The 13,998-nt window shown below is 40.4% G+C and overlaps 1 pseudogene; it reads left to right on the forward strand.

The window, feature by feature from the left end:
• Positions 1-394: 394 nt before the first annotated feature.
• LOC124525135 (programmed cell death protein 2-like) lies at positions 395-1,149 on the forward strand (annotated as a pseudogene).
• The last annotated feature ends 12,849 nt before the right edge of the window (positions 1,150-13,998 follow it).

Consider the following 13,998-nt stretch of genomic DNA (forward strand, 5'->3'; position numbering starts at 1 on the left):
CTTTTCCAGGAAGTGGTTTGGTTAGTAATTCAATTTTGTTTCTAGTAATAGATCTGTTTACATTTTCTGTTTCATCCTGATCTACTCTTGAGGATTATAGCCTCTAAATGTGTGTATATTTCTTCTACATTGTGCAATTTGTTGGTATAAAATTTCTCAAAGTAATCTCTTTTAATCCATTTATTTCTGTGGTGTCGACTGTAATTTTCTTTCATTTCTGATCTTGAGTCTTCTCTCTTGTTTTGTTGATTACTTTTGTTAGATGTTATCAATTGTATCTCTTCAAAGAACCAGCTCTTAAGAGTGCGAGCACATGAGCAGTCCGACACTCTTTCTCCGTGGCTGTCACCTCAGCCAGACCAGCTGAGCAGAGCTTCATGGAAGCAGTGCCAGCATGGATCCCAAGCAAATTCTTAGAAATCAGCTACCCAGGAAAAATGACTTTTACTCATATCAGCCACTTTCTGAGGACCCTCCTCCAGAGACAGGAGAGTCTGTGTGCCTCCAGCTCAAGTCTGGGGTTCATCTCTGCAGGGTTGGTGGCAGTTTAAGCCCCCAAACATGCTCCAGATGTCACGAGGCACGTTACCGAAGTAAGGAGCATCATACTCCAGACTGGAGATGGGGACACAAGCAGGCTTGTAGACAATCAGAATTTGAAATTGTAATAAGAACAGAAGATGAGGTTACACTTGAAGATGTTGAAAAGGGAAGGGAAGCAGAAATTACAGAAAGCATGGGTGAAGCACCTGATGAAGAATTGGCTTCCATGGCAAAACATGAACCCAAGGAAGATAAAAATTCCAGAAGTTTAAAACTAAAATAGCCCTAGAGCCAGAACAGATTCTTAGATATGCCAGAGGGATTGCACCCATCTGGATCTCTGGTGAAAATGTCCCTCAAGAAAAGGATATTCCAGTTTTCCCCTGTGGCGCCAAGAGAATATTTGAATTCCAGGTCATGCCTCAGCGGCTCAACCACCTAAACGCCAACAGACTTGGCAGGAGTGTTGATTGGGGTGTTCTGGCTGTCTCCACCTGTGTTGAAAGCTGTAGACAGGGGATTGGCTACACAGAGGAACTGGTTTAGAAGCAAGATATAACAGATACACCTGAAGACAAGGTCATAAAGCCTTACAAATTCTCATAATCTCTTAGACCTTACCATTCCCGTGCTAGGACTGTATCCTAAGGAAATACCTATACCAGAGACAAAGATGTTGTTTTAGGTGAGTTTACAATATGTAAATATTAGTGAAACAAAAAGGTCCAGTGACAAGTAATTCAATAAATTTTGGTGGGTCCCTACAGCAGAAAGTAATGCAGACTTTTCTTTTTTAATGTTTTTTTTTTAATTTTTGAGAGAGAGAGAGAGAGGGAGAGAGAATGTGGGGTGGGGGCAGAGAGAGAGGGAGACACAGAATCCAAAGAAGACTCCAGGCTCCAAGCTGTCACCACAGAGCCTGACGCAGGGCTTGATCTAATAAACTGGGAATTCATAACCTGAGCCAAAGTCAAATGTTTAACTGATGGAGTCACCCAGGAGCCCCAGTGGAGTCTTAATGATACAGACCTATATGCACATCAAATAAGATACAGATTTACAGGGCACCGGGGTGACTCAGCTGATCGAGCATCTAACTGCAGCTCAGGTCATGATCTCACAGTTTGTGGGTTCTAGCCCCACGTTGGGATCTGTGCTGACACTACAGACCCTGGAGCCTGCTTCGGATTCTGTGTCTCACTCTCTCTGTCTTCCCTCCCACGCTCATGCTCTCTCTCTCAAAAACTAAATAAATATTAAAAAAAATTTTTAAAGCAACTTGTATTAGAAAAAACACAGCTTTCAGCTGACAACAAGATATTCATAGTATGTATCTTTGTAAAAGTATTTATATGTGTGTTTGTCCACGGAAATCTGGAAAGACACATACTCGGTGTGAACTAATTAACTATGAATAGTGGGACTAAGTGAAATAATTGTTTTATCTGTATGTTTGTTTCTTTCTACAATAAAATGGGTTCATGGCCTAATTAAGACCAAAAAGGGGGTGGGGAACCAGCTGTTAGTTGTCTTGATGTTTTCTATTTTTAAATCTCCATTTCATCTCTTTCTGCTCTGTTCTCTGTGACTTGGGCTTTGCTTGTTCTTCTTTTTCTAGTTACTCTAGGTGTGAGGTTAGAATGTTTGAGATTTTTCTTGTTTCCTGAGGTAGGCCTGTGTCAGTATGCACTTCCCTCTTAGGACTGTGTGTGCCACACGTGCAAAAAATTTTCCATCACGGCATTCATTCATTTTTATCTGGCTCCGAGTATTTGATGATTCCGTGTTAATTTCTCTGTTGGCCTGTTGGTTTTTAGTAGCATGCTGTTATCCTCCACATGATTGAGCTTTTTCCTATTCTTTTCTTGTACTTGACTTGTAACTTCATACTGCTGTGCAAGGAAAACATGCTTGGTATGATTTCAGTCTTGTTAAAATCACTGAGACTTGTTTTGTGGCCTAACATATGATCTATCCTGGAGAATGTTCCATGTGCACTTGAAAAGAATGTGTATTCCGCTGCTTGGGGTGGATTGTCCACATGTATCTGTTAAGTCCACCAGGTTTATTTAATGTGTCACTGAAATCTACCCTTTACTTACTGATTATCAGTCCGGATGTTCTACACATTCACATTAGTGGAGTGTTAAATTCTCCTACAATTATTGTACTACTGTCATATTCTGCCTTTATTTCTATTAATATTTGCTTATATATTGAGGTGTTCCTTGCAGGGTGTGTAGTTATATTCCATTGTTATGCTCTTGTTGGATTGATCTGTTTATCGTCAAGCATTCGCCTTCTGTGTCTCTTACCACAGTCTTTGTTTTGAAGTCTGCTTTATCTCATATAAGTATTTCTAGTTTCAGCCCCTGCAGGGGGCTTCTAATGGACTTAATCTGTCACCTTTAGAATAATGTATGGGAACCCAAGGTAAAAACTGACAATGGGGAACAATGTGATTGACCTGTGTGGACACAGTTACAAACTATTTGGTATTAAAGCTAATGTAAGGTTGTGATATAATTAAATAGACATTCTGTTAGAGTTATCTACATCACACATAACACTTATATTCTACCAAGGTTTACTAAACATCAAATGAGCTCACATTATCTCTATTGTAACTTGTCAGGAAAAGATAGCTTAAAATCATAGTCCGTTTTGTCTATCTCATGAAGTTCTCCTGGGTAAATGTTAAGATAGATTTCAAAATCTTTCATAACCTGAAACTTTGAAGTTTCCCTAAGTTCAATGATAAATCGGGTAGAATTCACTGGGCATATAAGTCTTTTTTTTTTTAAGTGTGTATTTTTGAGAGAGAGACAGAGTGCAAGTGGGAGGGGCAGAGAGAGAGGGAGACACAGAATCCAAAGAGGCTCTAGGCTTGGAGCTGTCAGCACAGAGCCTGACATGGGGCTCGGACCCACAAACTGTGAGATTATGACCTGAGCCGAAGTCAGATGCTTAACCAACTGAGTCACTCAGGCGCTGCAGTCTTTTCCAAAGAAAATAAAATACTGACATGTTAACTATCAAGCATAAGTTTTAACAGCTTTTGGCTTCTTCTTGCATAGAAACCAAAGATGATCAGGATAACTGGAAAACAAGTTTTGTACCTCACTATAAGACTGTTTGACGAAAAAGGCATATTGCTAAAAACTGTAAGATGTATTCGTAAGTATGTCATCTAAAGAATCCTGGTGTAATAGACGGTTTACAATTAGTTTTACTGGAGAACAAGGTTTCTAAGTGTTAAAATTGTACCAATGTAATTATGACTGATGGAAATGAGGAAAACAAGTCTGCATATAGTAAAGAAGGAGATGATAAGAAAGACGTAAGGGATGGGAATACATTTTGTTGAGATAGAAAGTAATTTTGTCTTAAAATGAGGTTGTCTTAAAATGATGACAATCTGAGGACAAAATCTGAGTGTAAAAGAATGTTGTAGAAAGTTTGGGGAACAGGAGCACCTGGGTCATCAGTCAGTTAAGCGTCCGACTTCGGCTCAGTAATGATTTCAGGTTTCATGAGTTTGAGCCCCACATCAGGCTATGTGCTGACAGTGGGAGGCCTGCTTGGGATTCTCTCTCTCCCTCTCTGTCTGCCCCTCCCCCAACCGTGCTTTCTCTCTCTCTCTCAAAATAAATAAACAGACTTAAAATTTAAAAAACACAAAGTTTCTGGCGGCAAAGCTTTAGAAAATAATCTTATGTGTGTGTGCTCAGACACTTCTGACCTAGTCTATGAGGCCAGTTAGTCCCCATACCAAAACCAGTCGTATATAAAAAGGATTCTACAACTTGACCAAGTGGGATTTATCTGGGAATAAAATGGTTGGTTCAGCAAGAAAATAGCAGTCATCAACCTTATGAACATAAATAATAGAAACAAACCCCCATGATCATGTCAACAGACAGAAAAGACATCTGACTAAACCCACCACCCTTTCTGGCAAAAATACTTAGCCAATCAAGAACAGAAGGGAACTTCCTCACCCAGGTAAGGGGCAGCTAGGAAAAGTCCACACCTAACATTTCAGCAGACACTTCTACAAACGAGATATGCAAATGGTCAATAGATTCATTAAAAGATGCTAGACAGCCATCAGGGAAATGCTCATCAAACTACAGGCAGAGACCCATTCACTAGGATGGTCACAAAGACGGTTTTCTTTTTAAGTTAACATTACTTAGTGATCACAAGTGGACCCAGGGAAGACCCAAACCACTCCGAGCTCGTGAGCAAACAGGTGCAGGTCTCACAGAGCCCACTGAGCTCATGGTTTCTCACAACCTGAAATGGAATGTAAGTTTTGTCCTCGGATCACAGCCACACTCTGTGACTATGCTGTCCAGAGTTATTTCGGATCTGTGTTATGGGTTTGTTCTTTCTGAGACAACTCATTTGGCTTTTATTCTGACTACCTTTCAGAACCGGACTGTTCCCCTTGGAACTGTGCCTGATGGAAATGCACTCGACTTCAGCCTGATTTCTTCTGCAAAGAGGATACTCCTGTAGAAACCAGTGTTAAGAAATTTTTATTTTGTTTAGAGAAAACAACCAAGAAATGGATTTCAGTCATCAAAGCACTGTGCAGGGACCCCCAACCGCGACCCTGGACAGTTTTAGGTTTGGAAACCAAGGTCTCTCCTAATGTGCATTTCTAGCAAAATGAACCAACATAGCCAAAGATAATTTAGAACTACAACGTCCTTTATGGGGAATATCCAATCTCCCCAAACTTGTTTTATTGAAAATTACATTAGAAAGTCATAATTCTAAAGCACTGTATTTCATACACATTTTAATGGGTACCTGTACATACTTCCAAATGGTTTCAGGAATCTAAGTGTGCCTCTTTACAAAAGACTGTTTCATTAATTTTTTTTTAATTCTAGTTGGTTAACATACAGTACAATATTAATTTCAGGAGAATTCAGTGATTCCTCACTTACATACAACACCCAGTGCTCCTCACAAGTGTCCTCCATAAGAACCATCACCCACGTAGCCCATTCCCCACCCACCTCCCTCCATCAACCCTCAGTCTGTTCTCTAGAGTTAAGTGTCTCTTATGGTTTGTTTCCCTCTCTGTCTTCCCCACCTTCCCATATATTCATCTGCTTTGGTTCTTAAAAACCGCATGAGTGAAATCATGGTATTTGTCTTCCTATAACTATTTTGCTTAGCATAATACATCTAGCTCCATCCACGTCACTGCAAATGGCAAGATTTCATTCTGTTTGATGACTAAGTAATATTCCATTGTATGTATCTACCACATCTTTTTTTTTTTTTTTGAGAGAGAGAGAGAGAGGAAGCAAACGGGAGGGGCAGAGAGAGAGGGAGACAGAGAATCCCAAGCAGGTTCTGCACTGTCAGCACAGAGCCCAATACAGTGTTTGAACTCATGAACTGTAAGATCATGACCTGAGCCCAAACCAAGACTCAGACACTTAACCAACTAAGCCTCCAGGTGCTTCTATACTACATCTTCTTAATCCATTCATCAGTCAGTTCACACTAGGGCTCTCTCCATAGTTCGGCTATTGTTGATTATGCTGCTATAAACATTGAGGTGCATGTGCTTCTATGAATCTGTACTTTTGTATCCGTCGGATAAATACACTTTATGGATTGAAGGGTAGTTCTATTTTTAACTTTTTGAGGAACCTCCATACTGTTTTCCAGGATGGCTGCATCAATTTGCATTCCCAACAGTGCAGGAGGGCTCCCCTTTCTCGGCATCCTCCCCAACACTTGTTGTTTCTTGTGTTGTTAATTTTAGCCATTCTGATGGGTATGAGATGGTTTCTCATCGTGGTTTTTTAATTTTTTTAAATGTTTATTCCTGAGAGAGAGTGCAAGCGGAAGAGGCAGAGAGAGAGACACATACACAATCCAAAGCAGGTTCCAGGCTCTGGGCTCCAAGCTGTCAGCCCGTAGCTCAACTCAGGACTCGAACTCATGAACTGTGAGATCGTGACCTGAGCTGAATTTGGATGCTTAACCAACTGAGCCACCCAGGAGCCACTTTCACTGAGATTTTGATTTGTATTTCCCTGATGATGAATGATGTTGAGCATCTCTTTATGTGTCTGATAGCTATCCATGCATCTTCTTTGGAAAAAATGTCTGTTAATGTTTTCTGTCCATTTCTTAAGTGGGTTACTTGGGATTTTTGTGTGCTGAGTTAGCTATGTTCTTACAGATTTTGGATACTAACCCTTTATCAGATATGTTGCTGGCAAATCTCTTCTCCCATTCCCTAAGCTGTCTTTTAGTTTTGTTGTTTGTTTCCTTCACTGTGCGGTAGCTTTTTATCTTGATGATGTCCCAGTAGTTCATGTTTGCTTTTGTTTCCCTTGCCCCCACCAACATGAAGCTGCTACGGCCGAGGTCAAAGAGGTTGCTACCTCTGTTCTCCCCCAGGATTTTGATGGTTTCCTGTCTCACATTTAGGTCTTTCCTCCATTTTGAATTTATTTTTGTGTATGGTGTTAGAAAGTGACCCATTTTCATTCTTTTGCATGTTACTCTCTGGCTTTGCCAACACCATTTGTTGAAGAAACTGTCTTTTCACGTTGGATAGTGTTCCCTGCTTTATCAAAGATTAGTTAACCATAGAGTGGCGGGTCCATTTCTGGATTTTCTATTCTCTTCCATTGATCTAAGTGCCTATTTTTGTGCCAGTACCATACCGTTTTGATGACTACAGCTTTATAACATAGCTTGAAGTCTGGAATTGCGATACCTCCACCATTGCTTTTCTTTTTCAGGATTGTTTTGGCTATTCGGGGTCTTTTGTGTTTCTATACAAATTTTAGGATTATTTGCTCTTTCTCTATGAAAAATGCTGATGGTATTTTGATAGGAACTGCATTAATGTGCAGATTGCTTTGCGTAGTGTCAACATTTTCACAATGTTTGTTCTTCCAATCCATGAGCATGGAATGTTTTCCCATTTCTTTTTGTCCTTTTCCATTTCTTTTACAATTTTTCTGTAGTTTTCAGAGTATGATCTTTTACCTCTTTGGTTAGTATTCCTAGGTATCTTAGTGTTTTGGTGCAATTGTAAATGGGAGAGATTCCTTGATTTCTTTTTCTGCTGTTACATTAGTGGTGTAGAGAAATACAAGAGACTTCTGTACATTTTTTATATCCTGTGACTTTGCTGAATACATATATTCTTATATTTTTGGCATTCTTTCAGGTTTCTACGTAGATTATCATGTCATGGACAAATGGTGAAAGTTTGAATTCTTTGCTGATTTGGATGCCTTTTATCTCTTTTTGTTGTCTGATTGTTGAGGCTAAGACTTCCAGAACTAGGTTAAAGAGTAACGGCGAGAATGAACATCCTTGTCTTCACCCTGACCATAGACATAAATCTCTCTGTTTTTCCCACATGAGGTGATATTAGCTGTGGGTCTTTTATAAATAGCTTTTATGATGTGAAGTATGTTCCATCTGTACCTACTTTGTCCATGGTTTTTATCAAGAATGAATGCTATATTTTGTCAAATGCATCTACTGATAGGATCATATGGTTCTTATCCTTTCTTTTATTAATGTAGTGTATCAGATAGGTTGATTTGAAGATATTGAACCATCCCAGCAGCCCAGGAATAAATCCCAGTTGGTCATGGTAAATAATTCCTTAATGTACTGTTGTATTCAGTTTGCTAGCATCTTGTTGAGGAATTTTGCTTCCGTGTTCATCAGGGATATTAGCCTGTCATTCTCCTTTCTAGTGGGGTCTTTGGCTTTGGAATCAAGGTAATGCTGACCTCATAGGATGAGTTTGGAAGTTTTCCTTCCATTTCTATGTTTTGGAACAGTTTGAAAAGAATAGGCATTAACTTTTCTTTAAATATCTGCTAAAATTCCCCTGGGACTCCACCTGGCTCTGGACATTTGTTTCTTTTGTTTGACCTTTTAAAATTTATTTGAGAGACACTATGTGACAGCATGAATGAGGGACTGGCAGAGAGAGAGAGGGAAACAGAGAATCCCAAGAAAGTACCACACTGGCAGCACAGAGCCCCACATGGGACTTGAACACACAAAACCATGAGATCATGACCCGAGCCAAAACCAAGAGTCAGATGCTTAACTGACGGAGCCACCAGGTCCCCCAGTTTGGAGATTTTTTATTACTAGTTCAATTACTAGTAATGGGTCTATTTCTTCCTGTTTCAGTTTTGGTATTTATATGTTTCTAGGAATTTGTTCATTTCTTCCAGGTTGTCCAGTTTGTTGGCATATACTTTTTCATAGTATTGTTATAATTGTTTGTATTCCTGTAGTGTTAGTTATAATCTCTTTTATTCGTGATTTTACTTATTTAGGTCTTTTCCCTTTTTGTTTTGATAAGTCTGGCTAGGGGCTTATCAATTTCATTAACTCTTTCAAAGAACCAGCTCTTAGTCTCATTGATGTTCAATTCTTTGTTGTTGCTTCTATATCATTTATTTCTCCTCTGATCTTTATTATTTCCCATCTTGTATCAGCATTAGGCTTTATTTACTGTTCCTGTTCTAGCACATTTAGGCATAAGGTTAGGTTGTGTATTTGAGGCTTTTCTTGATTCTTGAGATAGCCCTGTATTGCACTATAATTTCCTGTTAGGCCCGCTTTTGCTGCATCCCAAGTGCTTTGGACTACCGTGTTTTCATTTTCATTTGCTTGCATGTAATTTTTTATTTCTTCTTTAATTTCCTGGTTAACCCATTCATTCTTTAGTAGGATGTTCTTTAATCTCCATGTATTTGTGGCCTTACCAAAATGTTTTTCTGGTTGACTTCAAGTTTCATAGTGTTGACAATCTTTTTGTACTTCTTGACGGCTTATTTGTGATCTACCCTGGAATGTTCCATGTGTACTTGAGAAGAACGTGTATTCTGCTGCATTAGGATGAAAGGTTCTGAATATTTCTGTTAAGTCCATCCAGTCCGGTGTGTCAAGCCACTGTTTCCTTGTTCATTTTCTCTTATATAATCTGCCCATTGCTACTTGTGGGTAAAATCCCCTACCATTATTATATTATTATCAATGAGTGCCTTTAAAAAATTTTTTTTAATGTTTATTTATTTTTGAGAGACAGAGAGAGAGACATAGTGCAAGCAGGGGAGGAGCAGAGAGAGGGAGACACAATCCAAAGCAGGCTCCGGGCTCTGAGCTGTCAGCATGGAGCCCAATGCAGGGCTCAAACTCACAAATCGTGAGATCATGACCTGAGCCAAAGTCACTTAGCTGACTGAGCCACCCAGATGCCCCTTAATGAGTTTACTACAAACAACTCATTTGCTACTAATTGTTTTCTATCTCTGGCTGCTTTCAAGTTGCAGGCATAAATATTTATAACTGATGGATCTTCTTGATGGATAAGCCCCCTAATTATGATGTAATGCACTTATTCATCTGTTGTTCTAGTTTTTTGGTTGAAAATCCAGTTTCTCTAGGCTTCCTGGGCAGCTCACTCAGTTAAGCATTCAACTTCAGCTCAGGTCATGATCTCGCAGTTCATGAGTTTGAGTACTACGTTTGGCACTGCACTGGCAGTGTGGAGTCTGCTTAGGATTCTCTCTCCCTCTCTCTGTCCCTCCCCTGCTTGCTCGCTCTCTCTCTCTCTCTCTGTCAAAATAAATAAAAATAAAATTTTAAAAATAAAATCTATGTTGCCTGCTATAAGCATGTATATAAATCCTTGGATACATAGGTATTTAAGTATGCTACAGTTTTCTTTTGATGTCCATTAGCAAGATACATGGTTCTGCATTTCCTCACTTGCAAGCATGTGCCTTTCCGTCTGCAAGTCTCTCGTAGGCAGCATATAGATAGGTCTTCTCTTTTATGCATTGATACGCTATGTCTTTTGATTGGGACATTTAGTCCATTTACATTCAGAGTGATTATTAAAAGATATGAACTTAGTGCTATTGTGTTTCCTGCAAAGCTGGTATTTCTGGTGACGTTTTCTGTTTATTTCTAGTCTTTGTTGCTTTTGGTTTTTTTTCCCCCAAAGAGTCCCCTTTAATATTTCTTGCAGGGCTGGTTTAGTGGACACAAAATCCTTTAGTTTTTGGTTGTCTGGGGACATCTTTATCTCTCCTTCTATTCTGAATGATAGCATTGCTGGATAAAGTATCCTTGGCTGCATTTTTTTTCCCCATTCAGGAAGTTTAATATATCAAGCCACTCCCTGGTTGGTGGGCTGCCAAGTTTCTGTGGACAGACCTGCTTTGAACCTGATCTGTCTTCCCTTGTACGTTAAGGACTTTTGCCCCCCTTGCTGCTTTCAAGATTCTTTCCTTGTCTGTGTATTTTGTGAATTTGACTATGATATGTCTTGGTGATGGCTTCCTTTTGTTGAATTTAATGGGTGTTCTCTGCGTTTCTTTCATTTTGAGGTCTGTTTTTTCTTCACCAGATTAGGCAAACTTTTTAGCTGTAATTTGCTCAAATAACTGTTCTGCCCCTTCTTCTGTCATTTCATCTTCTGGGACTCCCCTGATAGGAATATTATTATGCTTTAAGGACTTGCTTAGTTCCCTAAGTGTTCATTTGTGATTCAATACCTATCTTACTCTCTTCCTTTCAGCTTCATTACTTACCATAATTTTGTCTTCTATATCACTGATTCATCCCTCTGCTTCATCCATCCTTACTGTCATGGATCTCAACTAGTTTCCATCTCTAATAGAGCATTTTTTATTTCAGTCTGACTTGTTTTTAGTCCTTTCATCTCTGCAATGAGGGATTCTCTAGTATCTTCTAGAGTTTATCATGCCCAGTTAATATCCTTATAATTGTTTTAAATTCTAGTTCAGACATCTTACTTGTATTTGTGCTGAATAAATCCCTTGTGATGATTTCTTCCTGTTCTTTCTTTTGAGTTGAATTCCTGTCTTGTCATTTTGGAGGGAAAAAAAAAAAGGGAAGCTAAATCCTAGATGTATCTTGGTCTAACTAGAACAACTGGCATTAACACACAGACAAAACCCTGATGGACAAAAGGGACTACAGAGACAGGCACCCCTGGTTCACAAGTGGATGTACACCCAGCAGTCATCACAGGGCAGCAACAGAGATGGGGACATTTCGACACATGGTCCAGGGAAAACTGGTTATCTAAGGGAAGAAAGGACTCATTTCTCTCATCAACTTCATGGACATTAACCAAGTCATGTGGATTTAACTGTCATGGAAACAAATAGAACACACAGAAAGGAACTTCCAGCATGTGTAATTATGATCTGAGTGATGGAGGAGTTTTCTCACAGAACAACAGAAGGTAATCTAGAGGTACATGAGTAGCTCTGTCAATTAAGTGTCCAACATAGGCTAAGGTCATGATCTCAGGGTTCGTGAGTTTGAGCCCCACATCACTTTCTACTGTCAGCACAGAGCCTACTTTGGATTCTCTGTCCCCCTCTCTCTCTGTCCATCTCTGGTGTTGGCGTGTACAAGGGCATGCACATGTTCTCTCTCTCCCTCTAAAATAAATAAATATTTTAAAAAGGAGGTACTCTACACAGGAATAGTTGGGGAATTTCAAGTCTACTAACAATGTGAAAGGCCCATCCACACAGACAACAGAGAGAAATCATACACCCTGACCTGGAGAAAACATTTTCAACACATAGAAATGAAACAGCATCAGTGTCCACAGGACGTGAAGGAAACAGAAGACATCAGGAAGCAGACATGTGAGTTACAGGTGACAACACACTGTAAATGCTTCCACAGAAGAGGGAACCCCACACATGAGAAATGCTGAGCCACAGGGGAATTAGAAAAATAAATGTGTGCTATCAAGGAGACCCCGTGTCACATACTTCAGCTGGAGAAAATAAAGCCAGTTAACACCCATTGCCACAAGTGAAAGGAATCAGCACTGATGTCTGATTCACACACTGCATTCACATTTCTTCATAAATTTTAACTTTCCCTCAAGCTACAATATGCCATTACCATAATGTGTAAAAATTACATGCATTTACTTTTGGAGACACGAAACCACTAAGCAGGACTGCCAACAAAAGCAAAAGATGAACTTGAGACCTGTATTGAGCAATTGGGCACCCTGGGTCATTTCAAGGACATAAAGACCTCATCCCAGCATATGAAGAAAAACATGCAGAATCACTGCTTCTCCCTGTGTTCAAGATAAAAGAAAGAAGGTAAATTCTCAGGCATGTTATGGTTTAAAAAAAAAAAAAAAGGAAACCATGCTTTTCAGAACTTTTTAATTTTATCCACATGATAGCAATTTGGAAGACAGACTGAATACATCCCACTTCACAGAATTTGCATGTATCTCCGACCACTAGTAATGAACAGGAAGTGGGTTATGATCACAGTTTTTTAACTCTACTCTGCATGGAACAGTCACTAGCATTTGGTTCAATCCTTTTAATCCATGACTACACCCACCTGGCATGAAGGTGTGGAAATCCATGCATTTTTTGTTCTGAAACACTTTTCCCCATTCTCTGGATAAGTCTCAGAGTAACCTGAGTCAGCAAGAACAGGAAAGACCTGACACATTTACTACCCTCTGCCCTGAAGGGGAAGAAAGGAGGCAGAAAGAATTCAGTAACTTTATGCCTGCTAAACATGAGGCTGGCATAAAAGAAAGCCATCAGTGCTTAGACAGGGACTGTGCTACTCACAGGTGACAGGTGACATGCAGACGCCTACCTGAGCCCTGTTCTCCCTGGAAAACCTCAGTGGAAGGGAAAGGCACTCCCTCCCCCACCCTGTTTGGGTCTGGAAAACAGCAGGATGTACGAGGGCCCCTCCCCCATCAGACCAGGAGAAGACTCACAGGAAGTCCCCCTGTTCACCCATGATAGGACCAGGTGTAGACCTCCCAAGTCCACACATTGTGGCTCATCCATGATTAGCTCAGCTGTTTGTCCCACTGAACAGGTGCACAAAAGCTGGCTAGTCCCACTTTGGTTTGGCTTTTCTCCTTCCTCCAGACCCTTAACATGGGCTTGCTCTCAGACTGAGCCACACACAGCCCCTCCTGGGGGACAGGAGGACAGGCTGGCCTCAGGGAACCACCATGTCAGCACCACACCTTCTTATGCCCGGTTTGTTTACTCCTTTCCTGCCTTCAGACACCTGCAGGTCTTAAGATCACCGTGTTCTCCCCACTGATGAAGTCACTGCCTCTAATACAACAGCAACTCTGCTCCCACTACATGGCCCCTGCCCCCAGTGCAACAGTGCCTATCCCCCCACCCAGGCTATGCAATCATTCTGCTCAATACAGGACTCTCCTTACTCAATTCGGATTCTTCATTTGACACTGCCTAACAACACCCCTTTCCTACCCAAACTTTACCCAGGCCACTGTCCTCTCCACAGGCCCCTGAACTGTGGGCAGCCCGCACTCTGAGCATCCATGAGCTGAGGAACAAGGCCATGGGGAACTGA

This window comes from Lynx rufus, unplaced genomic scaffold (assembly GCF_022079265.1).
Source record: "Lynx rufus isolate CCGP_SWC_20201006 ecotype Redwood Valley unplaced genomic scaffold, mLynRuf1.p SCAF_4, whole genome shotgun sequence".
NCBI lineage: Eukaryota > Metazoa > Chordata > Mammalia > Carnivora > Felidae > Lynx > Lynx rufus.